General features: G+C 36.1%; 2 long non-coding RNA genes, 1 other non-coding gene and 2 pseudogenes across 3 annotated transcripts; 1 reads left to right on the forward strand and 4 right to left on the reverse strand.

Annotated features, from left to right (window-relative positions):
* Positions 1-6,425: 6,425 nt before the first annotated feature.
* LOC139189229 (uncharacterized) lies at positions 6,426-8,572 on the reverse strand. The gene is made up of 2 exons (XR_011572945.1): positions 7,730-8,572; positions 6,426-7,311 (listed from the first exon to the last, which is right to left on the reverse strand). It is a non-coding gene; the product is annotated as an uncharacterized lncRNA (long non-coding RNA).
* Positions 8,573-9,069: 497 nt separating this feature from the next.
* Positions 9,070-11,199, reverse strand: LOC139189230 (uncharacterized). Its single transcript, XR_011572946.1, has 3 exons — positions 10,613-11,199; positions 10,079-10,153; positions 9,070-9,233 (listed from the first exon to the last, which is right to left on the reverse strand). It is a non-coding gene; the product is annotated as an uncharacterized lncRNA (long non-coding RNA).
* On the reverse strand, positions 10,648-10,828 carry MIR172I (microRNA MIR172i). The gene has a single exon (NR_120924.1). It is a non-coding gene; the product is annotated as a microRNA MIR172i (primary transcript).
* Positions 11,200-14,547: 3,348 nt separating the features above from the next.
* Positions 14,548-14,858, forward strand: LOC139189727 (histone H4-like; annotated as a pseudogene).
* Positions 14,859-25,348: 10,490 nt separating this feature from the next.
* On the reverse strand, positions 25,349-26,689 carry LOC103429978 (uncharacterized; annotated as a pseudogene).
* Between the last annotated feature and the right edge of the window lie 476 nt (positions 26,690-27,165).

Raw genomic sequence — 27,165 nt, forward strand, 5'->3', positions numbered from 1 at the left:
TACTGCCTCGGCCTTAAGATAGAGCACTGTTCGGATGAAATCTTAGTACATCAATCGAACTATACCTAGAAGATGTTGCGCCACTTTAACAAGGATAAAGTGAAGCCTTCGAGTACTCCTATGGTTGTTTGATCACTAGTTGCAAAACGAGATCCATTTCGTCTGAATAAGGATGCTGAAGAGATTTTAGAGCCTGAAGTTCCTTATCTAAGTGCGATAGACGCTTTATTGTACTTAGCTCAATGCATTAGACCCGACATCTCATTCGTTGTTAATCTTTTGGCAAGATATAGTAATGCACTAACATGGATTGGTGTTAAAGATATCTTCCACTACCTTAAGAGTACCATAGATCTGGGCTTCTTCTATCCCTACAGATCCTCGAGTGATGTCACCCCTTTATCTCGAGTTGATCCTCACCTTGTTGGTTATGCCGACGCATGATACTTATCTAATCCGCACAAGGTGCGCTCTTAAACAGGTTATGTCTATACCGTTAGAGGCATAACAATCTCTTGGAGGTCAACTAAACCGACCTTAGTTGCCACTTCGTCTAACCATACTGAAATTTTCGCCTTACACGAAGCAACTCGGGAATGTTTTTGGTTAAGAGTAGTTGTGGGCCATATTCGAAGCTCCTGCAATCTTTACCTTGTTATTGATGTCCTAACGACGATCTATGAAAACAACGTAGCATGCATCGAACAGTTCAAAAATGTTACTTCAAAGGAGACTACACCAAGCATATTGCGTCAAATTTCTTCTTCTCACATCAACAACAAGAGCATTAGAAGATTGAAGTCATGCAAATCTGTTCACAAGACAATCTGGCCTACCTCTTCACCAAATCACTACTGAAGATGACGTTTCAGAAGCTTGTTCAAGGAATTGAATGTTTAAACTTTTTGAGTTGTAACATTGCTAGTTCTATCTGGAATTATGTCAAACTCAAGGGGAGTATCCTGAAGTATACTTACTTGATCTTAATGTACTCTTTTTCCTTATGATTATGAGCATTTTTCCCACTGGGTTTTTGCTACCTAACGAGGTTTTGATGAGGCACCCACCTTAGGTTGATCACATCCCTGATGATGTCCCGTAGACGTTTCATTTGACTTGCATTACTCATGCATGTTTCCTTAGACTATGGATTTTGTCCCGACTTGGGTTTTTACCATAGCCATAGGGTTTTTTGTGAGACTTACTTCCTTATGCAAGTTCCTACCTTATTTGAAAATAGCGTGTTCCCAGAATCAGTGCTGATGAGTCAACTTCCTTAACCTCTACATGATGCCGAATCTACTTAAGTATTTACACACTCAATGAGGAGTGTTATAAACTTCTTATTTAAGTATGATTGTGTAAATCCTAGATTAGATTTGATTCTAGTTATTCTTCCCTATTAGGACTTGTATTCCTTGGAGGAGAAGGATTTATTCCCTCTCTTATTACTATAAATAAAGGCACTGCTTATGGGTAATAACACATCATCAACACAACCCTACAAACACATCTCTCTCCCCATATTTTCTCTGTGTCGTCGGCCCCCTTTCCCTGTCAATTAAATATAGGCCAAAACAAGTTTAAATTTAACATATCGGTTGGTGAACAAAATTTAAAAAAAAAAATCAATGTGCCACATAGGCTTTTAAATTAAAATTTGACATCTTCTTTGGAGATGATCTAAGGAGTTTAATTTTCAAAGAGAAAATTAAAAAAAAATATATTAATTCAATACATTGATCAAAATAGCACAATTTTTTTTTCTTCTGTAAAATAGTTTTAGTTTGACCATTTAGCTCTATCTACAATAATTACATATTTATTGGCAATAGGTAATAAAAATAAAATAGAATTATTCTATACAAGTTTATTTTGTTAATCAAACTAATTTTGATTCTGATTATGGGCAATTGTAAACAATTTTAGTGGGGATAAACTTTATTTTAATTCTGATTCCTGATAATTAGTAAACAGTTCGATAGAAATGTCTGACTCCGAATCCTGCTTACACTTTGAGATTAATGATATGTTTACCTAGGAGCATCTATCTCATTCTGAAAGGCCAATGAGTATGAGCATATAATCCAAGCTTAACTAAAGCTCCAATATTTAGTAGTATTTAGGTAGGTAATAACAAGATTCGAGTGGAAAAACTATTAAATATCTATTATGCTTATAGCCTATATTGATTCATGCATGGACAAGAAATTCATAGCAATTTGGAACATCGATCGGCATTGCTTCAATATTAAGTAGTATTTAGGTAGGCAACAACAAGATTCGAGCGGAAAAACTATTAAATATCTATTATGTTATAGCCTATATTGATTCATGCATGAACAAAGAAAACATAAGAATTGAAGATATTGTTAATAGCCGTCCTATCAATTAAGATTTTATTTATTTCTAGAACGCAGACCAAGCAATTCATAGCAATTTGGAACATCGATCGGCATTGCTGTAAAGTTATTCCCAATGCAGAGTCCTAGATTTTCTTAAAGTCGTCTCAAGACTCAACTTTTGAAATCATATGCAACTTACTTGAACTTGAACTACTGTGTAAATAAGAAATGTTTTGCGGCAAAAAGATAAAAGAAGCATAAAACAGGATACTTGTAGCATTGACCACTTGAGAAGCTAGCTGCAGACGTGTTCTGACTACTGCAAAGAAAGTGATTGGGCCGTGAATTCTCTCTTATAACTTATTCATAATTTTAACAGCCTTATTCGGCTAATTAATATATACCTCGTGTTCAAAATAAACCTATAACTGTCCACTAAAAACTTGTCAAGTAAAATTGGAGACAAGATTGTATCTGTAGAAATTTTCAGGTCGACGGGCCAAGGGCCTACTCCAGTAATACTAATATTATCCCCATTTAACTATTTGTATAATCTTCAGGTATGAGGTTTTATCACAAAAGATCTCGGTGTTAATTAGAGAGGGGGTATTTCTATTTAAACTACTTTCTCTTTGACCCTATGGCTGATGTGGGACAACAATGAGTTCCAACACTCCCCCGCACGTGAGATCCCATTTTGTGGGTCACACGTGGATATCCACATCGGCAACCACGTGGAGCCATGTCGGGATTCACCCATCACGCGGGGCCAATGGGGACCCACCCAATCACGTGGCATCTTTGGCCTACGTGGAGCCATGTTGGGACTCACCTATCGCACGAGGCCAAACGGGGATCCACCCAATCACGTGACAGTACGATCCCGCCTCTTGGCTCTGATACCATGTAGAATTTTTAAGGTAGACGGTCCGATGGCCCACTCCAACAACACTGATACTATTCCCACTTAACCACATATACAATCCTCATGTGTGAGGTTTTATCACAAAATGTCTCGGTGTTAGTTAGAGAGGGCTATTTTTATTTAAACTACTTTCTCTTTGACCCTTTGACCCTTTGGTTGATGTGGGACAACAATGAGTTCCAACAGTATCTTTCCAATCTGGGATCATCCATTGTGCATCCTTTATCTATAGAAAAGCATTCAGGCTTTGATATTGAATGCTCAAATAGCTTCCTGCAGTCTTGTTTGAGCATATCGCAAACTTTGATTTCTTCAGCAAAAAAGTTATTATCCTACCAAAACCAAATAACAACATTAGTGCTTAGGAAACATTTGGCATTGGATCACTTGAGAACCTGTTTGATAATCATTTTGTTTTTATTTAGTTGTTAGCTTTCATTTTTGTTTTATAGAAATAGTGCATGGGATGGGAGAAATGAAGGATATAAAATAAGAGTAACTCCACCCATGGAGCCCTGCCCCCTGGCAATCCACTATTGAATCCACCCTTTTGAACAGTAACTGCCTTTAATGAATAGTAACTGCTATTAATGAACAGTAATTGTCATTTGCATCTCCATCCTTGGAGCCCTCCCCACTGGCAATAAGCAATAAAATATTAGTTTTTTTTTGTTTGTTTAAATAATACAAAATAAAATTATTCGTAATTTCGGATAAGATTTTTTAAATCGTTCTCGTTGCGCCACGTGTCATTTTAAAAAAAAACAATTATTTAGTGATGGATTTCGATAAGATTTTTATCCAATGTCATCGTGCCACGTGTCGTTATCTTTTGAGAATCTTTGACAATAGATTTCGATCAGATTTTAACTCGTTCAAAATTGCGCCACGTGTCATTATTCGAAAAGATAATTATTGGAGATCGATTTCGATAAGATTTTTATCCAATACGATCGTGCCACGTGTCATTATCTTTTCAGAATCTTTGAGGATAGATTTCGATCAGATTTTTAACGAATGACGGCATGCCACGTGGCCTTATCTACAATCCAATCCTTTCTGAATCGTCCATATAATCCACCATCCATCCTCACAAATCTCACACCAATTTTCTCAACATCTCTATCTCATTATTCATAGTTTCTGCTTCTTCTTCACCATCCATCATTACAATGTTTTCTTCTTCATCAAGGATGATGTGGGAAATCGATCAGCAAGAGGAAGAATTGTTTAACCAATCTGCAGGATTGTTCAACCTTCAGATAGCCGAAAATGAGATGAAAGAGGATGAGGAGCGTAGAAGGAGAGATGACGAAACAAGAATGGCCAGAGCCTTACATTCCCGTCGACTCATCCAGACTGTTGCTTAGATATGCAGGCCCAACCGTTCAAGAAACCTTGATAGAAGCAGGCAACGACGGGGTGAAGAGTTGTTGGATGATTACTTTGTCCATAACAGTGCATTTCCTTATACGTACTTCAGACGTCGTTTTAGAATGGAACGACATTTGTTCAACAGAATCATGACTGATGTTTGCAACCATGATTCTTACTTTGTGCAAAAGAAGGATGCTTGTGGTGTTATGGGTCTCCTGCCTGAGCAAAAAATCACTGCTGCATTGCGGATGCTTGCGTATGGAGCATCTACAGACCAAGTGGATGAGATAACGAGGATGGGGAAATCAACCATTCTTGAGGCCCTGATGAGGTTTTGCGGAGCAGTCGAATCTTTGTACACCGCAAAGTACCTCCGAAAACCTACTCACAGGGACTTGCAAAGGCTTCTGAAGAAGGGCGAGATGCGAGGTTTTCCTGGGATGATAGGAAGCATCGATTGTATGCACTGGACGTGGAAAAACTGTCCAAGTGCATGGCAAGGCGCATATGGGGACATAAAAGGATCAAAATTTATCATTTTGGAGGCAGTGGCATCTTTTGATACATGGATATGGCACGCCTTTTTCGGGGTTCCGGGGGCTCAAAATGATCTCAACGTCCTTGCCTAATCCCCAGTGTTCAACGACGTCCTGCAAGGAAAGGCAACAAAAGTCACGTACGTCGTCAACAGACGTAGGTACGATGGGGCATACTACCTAGCTGACGGCATTTACCCATGGTGGGAAACATTTGTCAAAACAGTGTCACGTCCGCGAAGTGCAAAGGAAAAACACTTTGCAAGCTGTCAAGAGGGGTGCAGGAAGGATGTGGAGCGTTGTTTTGGTATTTTTCAAGCTCGTTGGGCGATCGTCAGGGGTGCTGCCAGAATGTTCGATGTAGAGTCACTTCGATCCATCATGATGACGTGCGTCATTCTTCACAACATGATTGTGGAAGATGAGTTCGATTATGATGCTGTTGATGAATATGAGCCAGAGCCAGACACGATGAACAATTCAAGAACACGGATATATTGTGCACATGATGCCACCGAAGAACCCGTGCAACATGAGCCATTAGAAAGGGATGGACGTTACAATGAAAGGGTCATTCAACGATATACTGCACTTCAAAGGTCGTCTATGCACAATGATCGGCAAATTGACTTGATAGAGCACCAGTGGGCATTGAAACAAGCTGAAGATACTTAAGTTTATTTAGTATGTTTGTTTGTATTTGGTGTGTTTATGTAATTTTATTTGGTGTGTTTTTTGTAGTGAGTTTTTTATTATTTCGTATGTTTATGTAATTTTATTTGGTGTGAATTATTTGGTATGTTTATGTATTTTTATTTGGTGTGTTTTTTGTAGTGAGTTTTTTATTATTTCGTATGTTTATGTAATTTTATTTGGTGTGAATTATTTGGTATGTTTATGTATTTTTATTTGGTGTGTTTTTTGTAGTGAGTTTTTTATTATTTCGTACGTTTATGTAATTTTATTTGGTATGTTTATGTAATTTTATTTGGTGTGTTTTTTGTAGTGAGTTTTTTATTATTTCGTATGTTTATGTAATTTTATTTGGTGTGAATTATTTGGTATGTTTATGTATTTTTATTTGGTGTGTTTTTTGTAGTGAGTTTTTTATTATTTCGTATGTTTATGTAATTTTATTTGGTATGTTTATGTAATTTTATTTGGTGTGTTTATGTAATTCCAATTGGTGAGTTTTTTAGTTTTATTTGGTGTGTTTTATAATTTCATTATACGTGAACAATTTGATGAACAAAGATTCTATTATTAGGATAAATATATTACAAAATTAAATACATGTACTCTCACTTTAAATAAAGTACTAACTTCAATAAAATGGAAACAACATAAATAATAAATTACAACCCACAGTGATTGGAAAACTATGGGCTCCGATTACAAAAGTACCCTATTCCTCACCACTTAACCAATCTGTGGTGTTAGGATCATCTTGTCTTGTTGTGCTAGGACCATCTTGTCTTGATCTCGCTTCTCTTGCACGCCTCCTTTGCACCACATCCGCTTTCTCCGACTACCAAAAATATTTAGAATTTGGAGACATCCCTTCTAAACGCGTGTTCATAATGTCACGATCTCGTTGTGCAATTCTTTCTTCTCTAAGAAACTCCATTTCTTGCCTAAGTAGCTCTTTTTCTCTCTGTTCAGCTTGAAATGCTTGTTGAATAGCTGCAGCTTTTACCTCATCTCTAGCCTTGTCAGCCTCATATTTCGCCAATTCCCGCGCCAACGTCAATTCACCTTGATGAGCAAGTTCTTGCATGTACTTTCCATAATCATTTTTGGAAGCACTCCCTTTCCTCTTTGAAGCCTTCTTACCTAGAGGCCTAATTGGATAACGGGTCGACCCCGACGCTTGTTCAGGAATGGGCGTTTCAGGCACTTCTTCTCCATCTTCTTCATCAACATGGGAGCCATGATTGTGTGTAGAGTGTGGAAGGGTGTTGTGTACAAAGGTGTTGTGTAGAGGGATGTTGTTCATGCATACTTCTGGACCAACAAGTACAACTTTGAATTTAGGACAATCTTTAACAATATTCCAACATTCCCACCGGGTGAATGATTTGTTTCTTGATTTGATTTTGGCACCATACCATGCTTGTGCTTGAAGTTGCTACAAATAATAATATTGAAATTATTAGGTAACAAATAAATAATACAAACAAATAATAATAATGAAATTATTAGGTAACAAATAAATAATACAAACAAATAATAATAATGAAATTAGGTCACAAATAAATAATACAAACAAATAATAATAATGAAATTAGGTCACAAATAAATAATGCAAACAAATAATAATAATGAAATTAGGTCACAAATAAATAATGCAAACAAATAATAATAATAATGAAATTAGGTAACAAATAAAATAATACAAATAAAAATAATAATGAAATTATTAGGTAACAAATAAATAATACAAACAAATAATAATAATGAAATTAGGTCACAAATAAATAATGCAAACAAATAATAATAATAATGAAATTAGGTAACAAATAAATAATACAAACAAATAATCTTACCTTATCCGTATAATTTGCCCCACTTCGAACATTACTACTAGCTTGTGTCAAGGCATGTCTCCACGTACTAAAGGAATGGCTAAGTATTTTCCAACGATTGGACATCGATTCTTTGGTTCTTTTCCCACTCATTTGCTCAAGAACTTTGCTATGAATTAAACTCCACATTTATCGCAACTGCATCTCATTACCCGTAAGGGAATTATGAGTAACTTCAACCCAGCTAGTGCACAACGCAACATCTTCAAGAAGCGACCAATTCGTACCTGCATCAGTAGTCATTTTGTGGAAAAAAATTGAATTGAAACTTTGAGAGAAAGATAGGAATTTGATTGAAAGTGGTTGAGAAAATATGAAATTGTGGTGTAAGGTAGATGGAGGAGAAGTGGTATTTATAGAAAAGTAAAAAAAAAAATTTACAAATTTTTTTTCAGATTTTTTACAATTTTTTCCATTTAAAATTTTTTTTTTTCAAATAATTAATTTCTGCCGTTGGATTTAAAAAAATTTGAATTCCAACACTCCAGATTGTGCCACGTGTCACAACGGTAACTTTTCTTAATTTTAAAACTATTTTTTCTATATTTATAAAGCATATTAATATCGACCGTTGATCTCAGATCGAACGGTTGATATTAAATAAGATTTTTTATTTTTACCGTTGAAATCCAACGGACCAAATGAAGGAGCTGTTGAGATCGAACGAACCGTGGGAAGCCACGTGGCTTCCCAACAGTAACTGAGACACTGCAAAAGGCGCCTGATTTTTCTGAAAAGGTGTCGGGCGACGCGCCCCCAATCGCGAGTGGGGTGCACGCGCCTGATAGAAAAAAATAAAAAAAGGGCTGGGAGCTCGGGCTACCGGGCTGTCACAAATTGACAGGCCTCTTGCTTGGGCCTTCTCCACGAGCTCGGGCTCTTCATGGCTGGAGCTGATTGACAGGCCCTCGGGCCCTTTCTTCTCCCCTGTCCCCCGGCCTACATGCAAGGCTGGACTTGCTCTAATGGAGGAAGGTTGGTGGGAGAGATGTAGAAGAAATTTAATAAGAAAAGTACACAAAATAAAAACTAAAAACCAAATATAAAGAATTACTATAAGTTATTTTCTCTCTGAACATTTTGCTTTCATTCACTCTTGTTTATTTCTTGTACTCTCTCCCATCAACCTTCAATACCAATCTAAATTTTGGTTTATCTACTCTGCACTGATAATGTAAGATAATAATAATTAGTCCTCTCTCATCTGATTTGTGGGAAACAAACATCACCTAATAAAGGCAGAGTCAAGTTTTCATGCAGAATTAATGGATCTAGATCTTCGATAAATTAGGGTTACCAACTTTTGTCAGACACTGGTCTTGAGCCTTTACTGGGTGAAAGCTTGACTTTGTTGAGAGGGGATTTATCAGGATCGTGATTATATATACTTGATCAATTGCAAAGACTTTCCACACTAAACGGTACCCTGAATTGCGAAAACTTGATCAAACTGCACAAGTCATGCCTTCAAATAAGAGACAAAAGTTAATCTACTTTCCATTCAACTGATGAGAAATTAATAAATTTGGTTATTCACTCACCATCCACCACATTACTTTATGATAATCACAGTCTCACAGAATCAATATACTTCATATATATTTTTGTTTATTTATTGCACAAAGGTCTTGTCTGACATAGAGGATTGGTTTGTATATGACTATTTACTATACTAAAGGTATTTTAAAAGAAGAAATGAATGACAAATTTCTTATTTTGTCCAAGTTGAAGGTTACTAATGAATAATAATTGTCTTTTTTAATCCTAGCATTTTTGTGGTGATTAGTAGGGATATTTTCACTTAAAAAAGTAAACTTCAACTTAGACAAAATAAGAAATTTATCATCTTTTTTTTTTTAATGTCTTCAATATAGTGAATGGGACTACATAAGCTAATCCTCTTTACCAAGCAAAGCCAAAAGGTATTTCATATGTCATGAATTGGCATAGGACATGTATAAACTAAAAGCTGATTTCAGATGTAAACCATAAAACATCAGATTCCTGACATTAATATTCTTGCGTACCTAACCCATCATTAGTCTTTCAGCAAAGAGAATCAAACAAACATCAGAGCTCCAATTCCTAAACTTCAGAAGAATATTGTGATAACAACAAAGTGATACACCTCCAACAAAAATAAGGATTAAAAAGTAATAACCTGGGTTGGTTAAGTAAGATTTTTACACAATTAAAACCCGTTGAGGTGTATTGAGGTAAAACGTTGATCAACAGATTAATTTTACTGACTGCAACAGAAAAGATTCAACAAATTATATGAAGCATTACTAATCATGATTAAAGTATTACCCTGCCCTCGTGCATTGCTGGTGGCCAATCAGAAGATCCATCAGGTGCTCTGATGTTCTCGTGGTGTAAAAATGCCTAGAAAACCAATAACACAACAAAAATATTGAGCAAATTAAGATGGTGCTTTGGATCATATCATCTCATATTTACACCTGTCCGTTTGAATCAAAGGCAGCACTAGCAGAAGTGCAGAACTTAGTAAAGAGCTAATTAAATAATATAAAATCCGAATTTGAATTAATTTTCATTTGCCAGACTTATCGTCAGAATCAAGTTTATATTTCCACGTTGTGAATGGATTCACACATCTAACCACCGCTAATCTACGATCGATGGTCAAAATTGAAAAAATTAATTGCCGGATACACCTACGGTGACGTTTCATCCATTAGTCAACTTAATTCTGATAAGCAAACAACATATGGTAGAAGATAAAGACATGATTAATACTAGTACCTAATAATCTTCAAAGGATTTAAAACTAAAATAACCCCAAAAATCAATTGTCTGGCACCTCAAAAATTGCTCTCTCACCTTCTTCACAGGGATCATCGACGCAGATTCCAAATAGTCATGTACCAGCTGATGCAGCATCATCAAGATTCCCACTTCGAAGGAACTACCTTTCAAGTACAAAAGGAAGTTGAAGGAAATATTCTTATTGGTGCGGTAACAATTTACTCGATCGATAAAGGTAGCCCCCTTGCCTGTATGTGAATCTTGATGATGCTGCACCCGCGAATACTGACTTACTCTGACTGATGGTCTTGAGATTCCTCATGCAAATTATGCAGATTGTAGAAGCAGAAACCCTAACCCTAAAAAGAAGACAATTAACCCATGGAGGACTGGACCCATAAAGTTGGAGAACAAGCGAAAAAGAATCCATATATCCTGTCGTATGGATCAGTATGGGAGTACACAAGCTATTTAAGATCCATCCACCTGATTTAAGAGAGACAAGGACAATAAGAACGACTAATGGGAGAGCTAATATGTCTATGGTTAAAAAAGAGATGAATCCTAATTTAAAAAACAGTTTGGAAAATCCTGATAGAAGAACACAAAAGCTAGACCTAATCTAGCTCACTCATACTTTTGAACTTTTTTTGTTCCAAGGCTGGAGTTAGGCTGGTGACTAGCAATACTATTTATACAAAGCCAGGTCCTTAGGCTTTTACTGGGGTGATTTTTAAAATAGGCTGTAAGGTCTTAATTTTTTCACATTGACCCTAAGGTTTTGAAATTGTATTAATTTACACTTTTTGGATATTTGAACATTTAAATATTCATTAAGCTAATGAGTTTTTTAGTTGATGTGGTGCAATTGTGACTTACATGTCTCCAAAATTAAAGAGTCTTATTCAAATAAATGTGTATATTGATACAATCTTAAAATCTTTAGGGACAATGTGAGAACTTTTAAGCTTCGTGGTCGATTTGAAAGTCACCCCAAACAAAAATGCTGTGAAACGTAGCTAGCCTCTTTTTACCCTTCATGTGGGACGAGGTGGACATGCATGACCCCAGCTCGCATAAACTTTCCAACCTTTCATGTTATACCACAAGCGCCACCTATATAATTTAGGACATAACTAGGAAGACCTTACATAACTAGGAAGACCTTCTGGCTCAAGAAGTTAAGTGATCACAATCCGGTATATTAGTGATGCCATCATTTTAAGAACCGCAAAAATAAAATCTTTAAAGCACTTTCAATATAGTAAAGCCCCTATTGGCAATAGGCAACTCAATCTCCTTAAATGAACAGTAATTGCCAAATTGCATATCCACCCTAAACTGAATAGCTCAAGCAATTTGTATTAAAATATTAGTATTTTTTTATTTTATAAAATAATAAAAGATAACTTTATTTTTAATTTCAGATAATAATAATAAAGATTGGTTGAAACTATTTAAAAATATTGAAATGTAGTGTAAAGTGGAAGAACATTGTTAGGCATTTATAGAAAAAAATTTATAATTTTTATATGGGAAGTGTTATTGGCACTTCAAAAATCTCATTCTACACTCCTCACAAGTGTATTTTTCTTTCTAAATATAGAAAGTTTGGAGTGTAGAATAAGATTTTTGGAGTGCTAATAACAATTCCCTTTTATATTTTTAATTAGTTTTTTTATAATTTTTTAATAATTTAAATTGTGGCTGGCGTCAGCCTTGCGTCACATAAGCTGTAGCATCCTAGCCCGGGCCCCCACCACATCCCGGGCTCGACTCTACCATAGCACAATATTGTCCGCTTTGGGCCCCAACCACGGCCTCACGGTTTTGTTTCTAGGAACTCATACAAGAACTTCCCAGTGGGTCACCCATCATGAGAGATTGCTCTCGCGCGAACTCGCTGAACTTTGGAGTTCCAACGGAACTCGAAGCTAGTTAGCTCCCAAAAGGCCTCGTGCTAGGTAGAGATGGGAATATACATATAAGGCCTACATGATCCACTCTCCTGAGCGATGTAAGATGTTACATAAGCAGGCTGCTAAGCCAGGCAATTATTGCCTAACTTCTCCACCGGGCTCACCTTGAACCCAATTGCCCGAGTGGGCTGGAGTGTTTTGGGAAATGTGGAGAGTGGATTGAGTTGCCTATCCCCAGGGCAATAAGCAACGGTGGAGTTGCTCTTAAGGAGTATGTTAAGTGTGTTGCATGAGTAAATTCAAAATGGGGAAATTAAAGTCTTGCATAAGAGCATCTCTACCAGTTGGTGGAGGGCAATGACAATTGGAGCGCGAGGGCAATAAAGTTGCCCTTGCTTTTAACTCTAAACAGTAAGTGGTTTTGTGCAATTCCACCAGTTTGGGTGGAAGAAGGACAATCGCAAGGGCGATTACTATTCACAAAAAAAAATATATATATATATATATATATATATTTTTTTTTTAATTTGTAATGAATGTGGGGTTTATAACAAACATAATTAAAGTCTAATTCCAATAAATTATTTCAAATACAACTGAAAGTTATCACATTACAGCAAACATAATTAATTTTAAACTAGGGGATACAATCAGTGTGGCTTGGTCCGTCTTCCCTTGAAGTGTATGGAACTTCCTCATCTTCCAAGCAAAACCTTATTCTCATGTGCTATTCATCACTTCTTCCAACGGTTCCATTTCATCTTGAAATAGTTGTTTGGCCTCATTTGGTCATCATGTGGGTTGGACTCACGGTTGTCTGCTGGTGCAAAGAAATGGTGCCTACCCCTTGCAACAATTGGCAGGGCATCTGCCATGCTGCCTGCCCTTGCATCAATTGCCACTGGTTTTGCAACCGCTGGAGCAATTTTTAATGGGTTGGGGGGCAATTAAACCCAATTGAAAGGGCAATTCTTCGCTGGTGGAGTTGCTATAATCGTTTAGGAAAATGGTAGGAAGACCACATTAGTAACACTTCTCTAATACAAGTGTGGCCTATTTGTATTGGTGACCCCTACCTCTATTAAAATGAGGTACAAATATGACTCACTGAATGTGATCTCCTTAACATTACTCATATGTGCAACTAAGAAATTGTAAACTTGAACCTAACCAAACTTATTAACCACAATTAGTTTCGCTCGGATTGTTATGGCCTATTTGGGAACTAGCTTAACCAAGATGCCTATATTAGCTTTACTTTTCGGAAATGTATTTGTAGAGCTAAAAATAATCAAGAAAATTATGGAGGTCACACGTGAACTTTTGGGTAAAAATGATAAAATTACCCTCAAGACACATCAGGATTCCCACACACGTGCAACAGACAATAACGGTTCAATCAAGGAAGAGTCAAAGGTGATCAAAATGATATTAATTACTACTACAAAAGGGCCTTATAGTGTCAGTACGTGGTGTCGGTTTAATATAATATAGTGGTGCATAAGACAGTTGCGACACTAACTGAACATAACGTCGGATTTACTGTCGCTTTTAAGCGTCATAAAATTCCTACGTCAGTTTAAGCACATATATTTTAATAATTTTTAAATACAGGCGTCGCTTTAAGAAAAACAGTGTCGCTTTTAAGCGACATAAAGTATGGGTGTCGCTTTAAAGCGACACAAATTATTGTTTTTAAATATTTTAAAGCTTGCGTCGGTTCTATAAAGAGACACAAATTATTTTTTTAAATATTTTAAGAAAAACAGTGTCGCTTTTAAGCGACATAAAGTATGGGTGTCGCTTTAAAGCGACACAAATTATGGTTTTTACATATTTTAAAACTTGCGTCGGTTTTATAAAGCGACACAAATTATTTTTTAAAATATTTTAAAGAAACCCATCACCCAAACCCACGGCACGGATTGCAACCCTTAACCGTCGATTGCGCCCAATCCACGGTCCTCGTGTTCCCCCCAAATCTCACGTAAAGAAACACAACCCACGTATCAAAGCTCCCAAACCTCTCTATATAAACCCCCTCCACCTGACCTCTCCGACACTGTAACTTGCTCTCTCAATTCAAATATCTGATCCCAAATCAAACCCTAATTTCATTTCCGCAGCAATGACTGGACGCGGCAAGGGAGGCAATGGGTTGGGCAAGGGAGGAGCCAAGAGGCACAGAAAGGTGCTGAGGGACAACATCCAGGGCATCACAAAGCCCACCATCCGCCGTCTGGCTCACCGTGGCGGCGTTAAGCGGATCAATCTTCTTGGAGAATGTGATCAATGACGCCGTGACTTACACCGAGCATGCCAGGAGGAAGACAGTGACGGCGATGAACGTCGTCTATGCGCTCAATAGGCAGGGCAGGACTCTATACGGGTTCGGGGGTTAGTTTGTTAGGGTTTCAGATTGAGGATTTATGTAAATTGGTTGGTTGGTGTGGTGGTGGTTGGATAGATTTAGGTGACGAAGTGCAGGAATTTAACGTTTTTAGTTTGGATTTTAATGGAACATGAATCTATTTTCAATCCAATTTTGATCTGTTTTGTTTCCATCGAAGTTGTATTTGGATTTTTTTGTTTTTTGATTACTTTGATATTTTTACATTAGGAGGATTTTTACTTTGATATTTGGATTTTTCTATTTTGTTTCTATCGAAGTTGTATTTGAATATTTTATTTATTTAAATGTTATCTGAACCGACACACGGTTCTATATTATATAGTTTATTTTATTAGCTTACGTCGCTATAAACCGACACTAGTTTCTATATTATATAGTTTATTTTATTAGTTTACGTCGCTTTAAACCGACGTTAGAGTCAGTGTCGCTTTAAACCGACGTTGTGTAGTGTCGGATTAAGCGCACAAAGTGACACTGATAGCCTTTAGTGACGCTAGCATTAGTGTCGCTATGCCAATCCGACATTACATTGTTTAATGTCGGATTTGTGCTTAAATTCCAACAGAAATTGGGTTTCTTGTCGGATTTAGCTCCGCCGGTGATAGCTTGTATTGTAGTAGTAAAAATCCCTTTCCTCATCAAATCCTTATTCAAAAGGTAACTCCCAAATTTCCTATTTAATTTAGGATTAATTGCTATGTTAATTGCAAGTTATTTCACATAATATCTTGCAACTATTCACCCAATCACACCATATATGGCTAGTCACTACTCTCCAAATAGGGCTGGCCACTCCTCTCCAAATAGGGCCAGTCACTCCTCTCCAAATAGGGTTGACCACTCCTCTATAAATAGCCCTATAATCCTACTAAAAAGCTAAGTCATTTGCTACCCACAAACTCATAAACACATTCTTTTTCAGAATTCTAACTTTGGCAACGGAGATTCCTCAACCAAAGCGCCCCCCCCCCCCAAATTCATTGTGGGTGCATGAGGCTTTTGTCTTTAATCTTAGGTGTTATTATTTTGCAGGTGCATTTTCATCAAATGAGAAGATGGCTAAAATTTGCATCCACAGTATTGGCTCTAAAAAATTGTGGGGAGATTCTTAGACAAAAACAGTTTATGGTCGAACTGTAAATCAATATATAAAGATCATTTTGGCAAAACCAATGAAATATTAGATTTTGTAGTCATTGAACTGTATAAAAATAGTTTGTCAGAGTTCGTCAAGTATTATGAAATGTCTATCTATTTATTATATTTGATTGACTAAACAACCTTAATTTTAATTGAATTTTTTTATAAAGATAATCTTTACAAAATGTTTAATAATATAAACAGTTATAGTCATAAACACAAGTTGTATGAATTGGCCATAAACTTTTTTGACGAGAAGGTCTGTCACAATTTTGTGAAAGCCAAGCCAAGTATGTCAATATTTTATCCACTTAAAATTTTCTTGTTAGTGATCACCATTTATATTTATATCACATCGAAATGCATTGATATCAACATAAAATATCATTTCTGTGTTCTTTTTATGCTAAGATTATCTGATTGTTTGTTTGTTTTTTATTTTATAAATTATACTGTTAGTGGGTTAAATTGTTAATTGTTACGGGAGAGAAAAATCATTGGGAATCGAACCTACACCAGAATTTATAAGCATAATTGCTTTTGCCACTACAATAAAGCGGCATCTGCTATGATTGTTTGTTTGTTACACTTTGATTGATGTTGAATGTTGGTATGATATATTTGAGATTAAGAAAATAAAAGGATGCCGACGGCGGTAATACTTTTTGAAAATATTAGTATTTTAGGTTTATTTATTTTTTGGGTAAATTTGGTATTTGATGTATAACAATTTTAAGATTTAGGTCTCTACAAATATAGCTTGTAATTTAATTAGTATGAGATATGATCTATAAATATAGTTTGTCATGTTAAACACAATTATATAGATTTAGGAGTAATGATGATCCCCATGGCATCATTGAGTGAAAAAGACGAGTTGAGAAGGTACCTAGTATTTCTCTAATAAGAAATTATTTGACTGGCTTGTTGTTGGTTTCAAATATAAAATTTGTGTGTTTCATTTCACATGATTGTTAGTTTTGGAAAGTCTCTAAATAGTTTATTTGATTGTTAGGTTTTATTAGGTTTAATTTTTTTACGAGTTATAATTCAAACTAAACCTATATATGCACTCATAGTGTGAGATTCTATAAGCCGAGAGAGAAATTTATATAACGTGAATACACTCTCAATTTAACGTCATATGTTAATAATATAGTATTTCATAAATTTTCTTCAACGTGAAATTTAATCATTGATATAAACCGTCATGAACACGGTATACTCGTCATCAAAATCAGTTGTGTAATCTTTGGGTGAAATCGATCGGAATTAGACTGTTGGCACAAACCCGTAGTTAATGATGGCATGCAATCTAGCAAAACCTAGCATACATACTATTGCAAAGTCTTACATAAATATCCAACTTTGAGTAAAAGATATTCTCGCGGCTGCTTTAGCTTTCAAATGGGAAAGTGGCATGTGACGCAATACGCATACTGATCTTTATAGTACAAAATTACAAATCATCATGATTGTAATTTGCAGCAGCCAATTGTCCTCTTAACAGACAGTGCCACGTGAAGTTTACGTGTAAAGCTACAACACTTCGGAAAGTGACCAGCATTTTCTAAGTATATGTTATTCGACAATGGGATCGAACCAGCTTCATCTGCGCAACAAAAGGAATCAATTAGATGATAGGGAAGATTGTCCTAATAAATATGACATTTTTTTCTTCAATTTATTAAATTTTGAGTTCAAATGCTATTGTTTGTGATAAAAATAAAATAAAATTTTGAAATGCACCATAAATTCAAAATTAATTTTTACTAAGAAATTACATTTATTAGTGATGGCGATATTATATTCTAAATAATGTAGAAAATATTCTTTTTTTTGTGAACAAGGGATAATGGTTTTATTAAAATGTTAAGAATAGAACAAATTGCTACTTAGTACTACGGTCTAATAGTATTCCTCTTCACTTGAGAAATCTTAGGTTCAATTCTTATTAAAGGCGAATTTAAACCACATCATTGCTAGCTTTTCTTTTCTTTTTTTACCACATTATAGTTAGCTTATTGTGAGGCTTAACCCACTCTTCCACCCTTATACTATAGATAATATCGTTTCTTATAAAAAAAATAGAACGAACTGGAAAGATAACATCCTAGATTAAATAAGAGAGATCCTCAAACCAAAAAGATTCAAAAGCAAAAACGTAAGGTTAACTTGGCCAATTTAGTCTTGGTGAGAAGCACAAGAAGTAACAAAGTAACGCACAAAACAAAGCCAAAAGAACATCAAGCCCATTAACTAGAAATTTAATCTCTTCATAACTTGCCATAGGGAAGATTTTGTGAACAAAATCATCACCAAAAGTCATAAGAGAATACTCTTTGAATACAAGTAGCGCCGACTATGAAAGAAATTGCAATAGAAATAAGGGAAAACTAATGAAAAAAGACTTCAAATCTTTGCATTTTAATAAAAAATCATCTACTAACTTTATTTACTGATAAGGACAAAAGAATAAAAAAATAAAAAAAACCATAAAAAACACCACATGCGATGTGCGCTCATAACCCCACCCCATCCCCCTCCCCCTCCCCCCTCCCCCCTCCCCCCTCCCCCCTCCACTCTTTTTCCTCCTCGTTGTCAACTATCAATAAGAGACTTTTTTTTTTCTTTTTTTTTATTGCTTAGAATAAGAGAAAGACTTCAAGTTGAATTACATTTCTCAGTTTTATTTTTGTGGTGTTGTTTGCCAGTAGTAGTCAAGATGACAAGAGATTTTTCAATATGCTTGAGTGGTACACCATGTGTCTCTATACAAGTGGTGAGATTCTTGTGTTAAAAAATAAAGTTTCCCATCACTTACATAATAACACGTGGTGTACCACTTGTGTTACGGGCATAAGGAAAAATTTCTTCAATATGACATGCAAGCCAAAGAAATTGGATGGAGAGCTACATTCAATTATTGTAGGTATGTAAAAATGTGAGGGAATTTTAATTTGGTAATTGAAAACAGCTTTCTAAATATAATTACTGATGACATAATCTTCTCAAGGTTTTGATCTAAAGAATCATTTCTGGGTTCATCATTTTCGACACAATGCGTGTTTTTATAGGACCAGAAAGGATATAAGTTTCAAACCTTATGAAACTGGACCAAGAACTATACAATATTTATGAAACATGACAAAGAACTAGGCACTATTTATGAAAGTAGACTAATAACTAAACACTATTTATGAAACCAGATCAAGAAAAAGATACTATTTATGAAACTATATTAATTACTATACACTATTTATGAAATTGGACTCAATAACTAGGCACTGTTTATTAAACATGATCAAGAACTAGCACAAGAATTAAACACCATTTATGAAACTGGACCAATAAATAGTGTAGTACCGTTCAGTTTGATAAATAGTGTTTTAGTTTCATAAATAGTGTTTAATTTCTTAAATAGTGACTAGTTTCATAAACAGTGTCTGCGATAGATGCATGTTAGGTTTTTTTTTTTAATTTTTTTATTCAAATTGTGTCATTTTCATTAAAATTTAAGTTTTTTGTCATTTTTATTAAAATTTAAGGGTTTTTCATTAATATTTAATTATTTTTCATTAAATAAAGTTATAGCATGATTTTTTGTTAAAATAAACTTAGCTCAAACCCTTTTCATGAAAGCTCCCTATAAATAAATGGTGACTGCTACAATAGATACTGCGCACAAAACCTTTAATGAAGCTACCATTCGCATTGGATAGACCGCACCAACCCCACCATTTGATACAACACATCACAAAAGGGGAAATATAGCATGAACTGGGGCAATGCTATATCCAGTTCATGCTATATTGGATCCAATGTTCACTTGTTGCTAGATAATATCTCTGGAGTTGTTTAGACTTGAGTTGTCTGTGTAAACCCTTTGAGTTGATGTTTTCTTTTATTTAGCGTGGCTTAGGCCCCGTTTTAACAGAAATAAATAAACTTTGAAGTCATATGCTAATAAATATAGAGCGGTTGGCATAGGATGGATGGTTTCAGTGCATGAATTTCAAAAGTTTCAATGATGGTAAAGAAAAGGGACAACTTCTATATATGTTCTTCGCTAGTTGTCTTACATTTGAGTAGGTTAGGTCATCTCCAACCGATTCGGTTAAAGGGCCATAGGGCTAAAAATAGCCCGAAATGACAAGAAAACCGTCTCCAACCTAGGGCTAGGCCAAATGGCTCGTGGGCCCCACCAGGCCAAAAACACCAAATCAGGCTAATCGGCTAGCCCTGGGCCGACACATTTTTTGAATATAACGGCTACCTGGCATCAGCATGACGCCAACTAGCAATGGCTGGTTGACGTCAGGTGACCGTTGGATTTGAATTTTTTTTTTTAGGACAATTTTTGAAACAAAAAATATTTAAAAAATCTCATTTTTTTTCCTATAAATACCTAAACCATTCCTACACCATTTCTAACATAATTTTCACTATTCCATACTATCTTACTTCATTCTATTTCAATTCTTCACATTCTATTCTCTTACCTCTTCCAATAATCTTTCCTTCAATTTTTTCAATAATTTTCAAATTGCCACATCTGCAATGAAAGGTAGGGCTTGAACCCAAAAAGAAGATGAAGCTCTTTGCAGGGCATATAGATGGGTCTCAGAAGATAGTGTGATGTGGATTTCTCAAACAAGTAAAGGTGTTTGGACTAGTACGTCCAAAAAATACTATGAGTTATACGAATGCACCACTCCACCGAATACCTGAAACCATGATAGTTATTCTTCAAGATGGAAGAAACATCTTCATCCAAGTTTGAATAAATGGCATCAAGCAGTGTTAAAGGTCGCAAGCAAACATGAAAGTGGAGCCAATTACTACGACAAAGTAAGTGTTTTCACAACTTATTTTAAATATTTAATTATATTACATTTAATTTCATAAATTAATTTCCTTTAATTTTTGTAATAATTTTTTCTAGGTACACCAAGCGGAGGAGTTGTATATGGAGGACAACTCGAAACCCTTTAATCATCATGGTTGTCTGGAAATTTGTAAAAGGTGGGTGTTATTTGAAGATCCACCTCAACAAATAGTTGGTCATACGGCGGTGTTCGAAAATGGATCCTCAACTACAGATGGGGATGAAGATGGATCTCCTACCATTCAAGAAACAAGGGTAGAAAATCCGTCTCCAGGTGAAGGTTCTATACCTAGGGCTACGGCACGAAACAATGCCCGAAAATTGAAGGAAAATGGTAAGGCAAAAGATGATTACGCATTTCAACAGGAAATGGCAGCCTTATTACGATTAATGGTAGAGCAAAATGTCATTGCCACGAAAGAAAGGAATCGTAAGCACGAAGAATGGGCCAAACAAATATAAGAAGAGATGGATGATAGGAATATGCAAAGGAACACTTCGGATTACACTACTGAGTAAGGCCTATTTTGATAGGAAAAAGAGGGAAATTATGGCCCGACGAGAGTTGTTTACATCCGACTATAATCCTACAATAGCGGATGATGATGATTATTATTATAGACTTTAAATTTAAGTTGTTGTAGTTTTTAAAGTTAAGTTGTAGTTTTTAAATTTAAATAATAAATTATGTTTGGCCTATGGCCCCTTCAGTTAGAGATGTTTTTTTGTCACAATGCTATGTTTGGCCTAAGACCTTTTGGCCCATCCGTTGGAGATGGTAAGAAATATGGCCTGACACTATTCATTAACATATTAATTTATTGAAAGGTTATTGTCACATCCCGGTCTCGACTCCGCCGTAGCACGATATTGTCCGCTTTGGGCTCCGGTCACGCCCTCACGATTTTGTTTCTAAGAACTCAGACAAGAACTTCTCGGGGGGTCACCCATCCTAGAATTTCTCTCGCTCGAACTCACTAAATTTCGAAGTTCCGATGGAATCCGAAGCCAGTGAATTCCCAAAAGGCCTCATGCTATAAGAAGGTGAACATGTACATATAAGGCACATCACATTCTTTTCGTTGGTCGATGTGGGATGTTACAATCCACCCCATTAGGGGCCTAACGTCCTCGTCGACACACTCGCACCGAATGGCAGAGTGGCTCTGATACAATTTTGTCACATCCCAGTCTCAACTCCACCGTAGTACGATATTGTCCATTTTGGGCCCCGACCACGCCCTCATGGTTTTGTTTATGGGAACTCAGACGAGAACTTCCCAGGGGATCACCCATCCTAGGATTGCTCTCGCTCAACTTGCTTAACTTCGGATTTCCGATGGAATTGGAAGCCAGTGAGTTCCTAAAAGTCTTGTGCTATAGGAAGGTGAGCATGTACATATAAGGTACATCACCCCCTCTCCGTTGGTCGATGTGAGATGTTACAACTATAGGGCTAAAATGAGCCATTTGGCCCTCCTTCGGTTGGAGATGACCTTAATATTGGGTTTGGTCAATATGGTAGTGACTACCTGCTTGCGTCTGGTGGTGGTAGTGGAGGTCCATAGCCATAGGTTGGCTATGGTGAATTTGGTGATGGCGATGGCTATGGGGCAAATGAGTGCACTTACAAATTTGCCAAATAATTCATATATTGGGTTGACTAGTTTTGAAACATTTTGGGTGTACTTTCAAATTTTTATATTTTAATATAGAAGAATTGGATGAACTTATTTATTAATATGATGAATTTACTTAAAATTAGGTGTCAAATGTAGACGTGCAAACGATGCATGTGTTAGAGATGGGATTAACAATCCCATACTTTTTGCGCGGTCTTGCTAAGACCACCTAACGAAGCACTTAGTGGACAAGAGTTCGACTTGGTCTCATTAAAGTTAGCCCTTCCTCGCACCAAACACGGACTAATAATAATAGCTAAGCAAGTTTAGTCTAGTGAAGTTTAATAAGGGCAAACAAGTGCGCCCTTAATTCGCTTGAATCCTTTTCGACTTCCTAAAATTCTAAATGTTAAAAAGTTCTAAAAATTATAAAATCCACAATGTGTGTCTAATATTTAGAAAATTTTCCCAGTGATTACTATTTTCATTACATCGCTACCCCCCTCAAAAGAAAACAAAATCAAACACAAAATTCAAAAGAGAGCCTCCCATTCCTAATTAGACTCTATCCACTTTGTTGGAAATTAGGTAGTCAAGTTTTTAATTAAAAGAAAAAACAATGGGCTTAGAACCCGGTCCATTTGTTAGTAGTACTAGTGGGAATGGTCCAAATGCATTATATTGATAATGGCGGTCCAATGCATTGGCACATACGCCATGTAAACTATGTTTTGGGGTATTTTGTTATTTAAAATATCAACAAAGATTGCCGCTTAATACTATTGTTTAATAGTTTTTTTTGTTTTTTTTTTCACTTGAAAGATTTTAAGTTCGTTTCTCACTAAAAACGATGCTAATGTATTGTGAAACTTATTCCACTCTCCAACTCTTTTAATGTAGATAATATTGTTTATTAAAAAAAATCACCATTGTGTGCAATGTCTTGTAGGTTTGCTAATTAGATAAATTCATATTGTAGGTTAGATGTATAAACCCAATGATTTGTTCAAAATAATTTGCCACGGTACGGAGTGAAACCCCAAAAAACAAATAGTTTCACTTTCATAAAACACGGTGCTAACAAAGTTTCCCGACAAACTCCACACATATGGTATACGATATACTCACTGCAATATATAATATTAGGCGGTGCTACGCAAACTTTTTACTTTTTCACATTTTTTTAATTTGTAACTGCTGGATCGGTTAAAATAAAGAAAATCAAAAGATTTATATTAATAAAGGGTGTGAGAAATAAAAATGATGTGTAAATAATACACCCCTATTCCAAAACCAAAAGCCCTTTGGTCCCAGTAGTTCAATTGTACAGTAAAAAGAACAAACCCAAAAAATCACTGGCTACGTTACATTCATATTTACAGATAATTTATCTTCTTCACCAGCCAAAATACCTGCAAGTTAACGCTGCACCCTCAATATTTTCCAGAAAAAACCTAAAACAACCCTAAGAAACTACACTGGTTTAAGCCCAAGCTTGGCGTACTGGAGTCACTGCAAACAGTAGTTCGAGATCAGGAGGGTTAAAATACCCGTTCTTCGGCGGCTTCTTGTTCTTCTTTCCAACCCAATACGCCTTCTTCTTTGGCGCAGGAGGAGGCGCCACCGCCTCCGGAATCCGAAACTCGCTGCGTTTCGGGGTACAGCATCCCTTCTCATAATCAACTTCCGCTTCAACTTCCATCATCATATTCATCACCATATTTACTGTCAATATTAAAACTCTGAAGTCTGAGAATATAAAATGTGAGGGAAAACAGAGACAGGGTTTATATAGGGTTTTACTTTTGAATGGCTTGCGGTGGAAGAACAGTACTGCTGTGTTTGGAAAAGCTTGTTCTGGAAGACTCTACTTCTTACATGTTTAGGGTTAGTGCCCGTCCAATTGGATTTGTGGTTGCTGTCGGGACAGCTAAGCAGGGCATGACGTCCACGTGTCGCTTGGCGCTTTAACCTTTTTATTCTGACACGTGGATCGACTTAAGACCGTGTATTGCGGAGTTCTTTGCGTTTCTAGTACAAGCGCCATATTTGGTCGGTGAAAAGCGCGCCAAGCTCTATTTGAAATATATGGGATGGGTTCTGTACATGTAGTGGCACGAGAAAAGCTAGGGGCCCAAACCCGAATAGTTTAGAAATTATTGAAAGTATGAGTGTAGAGTTGAAGAGATTTTTCAACTTGCCACATAAGATGGTACATTACGTATTATTATATAAATAGTGAGATATATGTGTTAAAATGTTAACAATTTGAAAAATAAAATTTTTCTTTACTTACATAAAAAATACGTATTATACCATCTGTGTTCCCGTCATACTGAAAAATTTCTCGTAGAGTTGGCCGAAGATAATGTAAGGGTTTAATTTAAACTTTTCATGTGTGAAGTGTGTCGTATCTATAAATGACATTACAAACCGGCTTGTTCTGACACCTGACAAACCAACCAAACGTGTTCCTTAGCCAAAGAAATTGCAGCAAGTGTATCATTTGCCAATTTTGGAATATGGGTGGCACAAGGATAGATTGACAAATAAAGCACCAATGTGAGGTGAACCAAAACACTTAAAACACGCGTGTTCAAAGGAATATATATAGGGATGTGCTATTCACACATCCCTTGTTAATTTCTATCTGTTAATTTTTTTCAATTAATCTGATCCGACGGCTGAAAACTAAAAAGGTATGAGAGAAGTAAAAATAAGTGAAGTATGTCATATCTTAGAATGAAGTTACAATGTAACTTTTGAAGAAGTAAAAAGGGATGAAATATGTCATATCTTATAATGATGTTACAATATAACTTTGTACAACACACTCTTGGAAAATGCTCATATTAGTACAACACAATATATCCTTCATATGTCTTCACCGAAAAAAAATATATATATATCCTTCATATGAACGACTAACAGATAGAAGGAACGAACTTGTACCTACCTTTGCTCGCATAATCCGTATACCTCTGCCCAAAAGTGTCAACCATCAAAGCCTCCTCCGTTTTGGCCTTCTGATCATAGTACGACGAACAAACCGCTACAATGAATAGTAAGCTCAAAGGTGCTCAAAGCGTAATCGCCACAATGAAATACGCAGCAAACAGATACATTGCAGACACATATATTGGATGACGTAGACACCGGTAAGCCCCAACTGCATAACAACAGTTGGCACCACAACCTTTTCTGAATACTTTGCAAGATACAATGTTGAGTTATACTGCAATAGCAGAGTCACCAATATCAAAATCCAAATAGGAACATTGCTCCACCTGCCAGGAATGCTGACCAGCCATGACCCCAACACAGAACAAAATGCGCAACCATTTCGGTGGGCTCACTTCTCACTTGGGATCATGTGTGCGGGCATAGTAATCTCCATATAACGGTTTCCTCACACTAACATTGAAGAAATAGAAATAATGGTACGCAAAGAAGAATACAGGCCAACCTTCAAGGTAGCCATTGAAATAGGCTGGCGGGACAAGTGTGAGCCAAGAAAACACTGAAGTAACAATGGCAAGCTGCTAAATACATTTACTTCACCGCGCAAATGATTCCGAAGCAGTATAACCCGTAAACCGCAGCCAATACAGCCAGAAACCAAGGCCAAGGGGCTCAATAGCAAATTCAGAGTCCCTTTGGTGGCTGCAATTGTAAATGACAACATCCCAGACCATTTAATCACATCAAATGGGGTTAATTTCAAAAGGGTAGCTTTCAATGAGTCAGAGGAGAAGTTGTTGAAATGCTTCAGCAATGGAGTTTTAGATTCTGGGTAGCTTGAGGTGCTAGAGTATGAGAATTTGAGCGGAGCTAACAAATGGGTGCTTGTTCTTGTTCCTGTTGGAGTTGATAAGAATAATGGGTTTTGGGAAAGACATAACGTTGCCGGGGTTTTGAGGGGTTTAAGGCTATGGCGGAAGGTAGAGCTGTGGTTTGTTTGAGTTGCACGGAAGGAGTTTGCTGAACTGCCCGAGGGAGAATTTGGGTGTGTCTGTGAATGTGGAACAGAAAGGGATTGTTTTGGAGTGAAGGAACATTGATTTGGCTTCCATGGCTGAGTGGGGGGAAGAAAGCCCGACTTTATAGGATGCAACAATTTGGCTAACCCAAGCCAAATTTGGTCAAAAGAGTATCCAAAGAGACAGCCATGGGAAATTAGACTTATCTTCTGTGTTTTGATTTAGATTAATCGTTTGGATAATCCAAGGATATGGAATATGAGAAGAAATATAGCGAATTATCCAAGTTCTCTAGAAATAGACTTGTAAACTTTCAAAATCATAACTCATTCGCTACACCTTTTAACCTCTTATTTTAAATACTTGTTTATTGATTTTCTTGAATCAATTTTTTAGATGAGAAATGCCAAGGCCATCTTCAATGCTTAGGTTAAAACCTAAAATTTTCAACCTAGAAATATTTCTCTATAAAATTTAGTTTTTACCCCAAAAACATTTTTTTTTTTGAGTAAAAAAAGATCTAACAGTCCAATTTTAAATCCAACAGCTAAAATAATTAAAAAAAAATTATTTCATGTGTTTCATATCAACAATTATATCATATCATTTACAAAATTAAATTTAAAAATCTGGTCTACCTAGCATTAGTCTTTTAACAATCCCAAA

Source organism: Malus domestica, chromosome 11, assembly GCF_042453785.1.
Source record: "Malus domestica chromosome 11, GDT2T_hap1".
NCBI classification, from domain to species: Eukaryota; Viridiplantae; Streptophyta; class Magnoliopsida; order Rosales; family Rosaceae; genus Malus; species Malus domestica.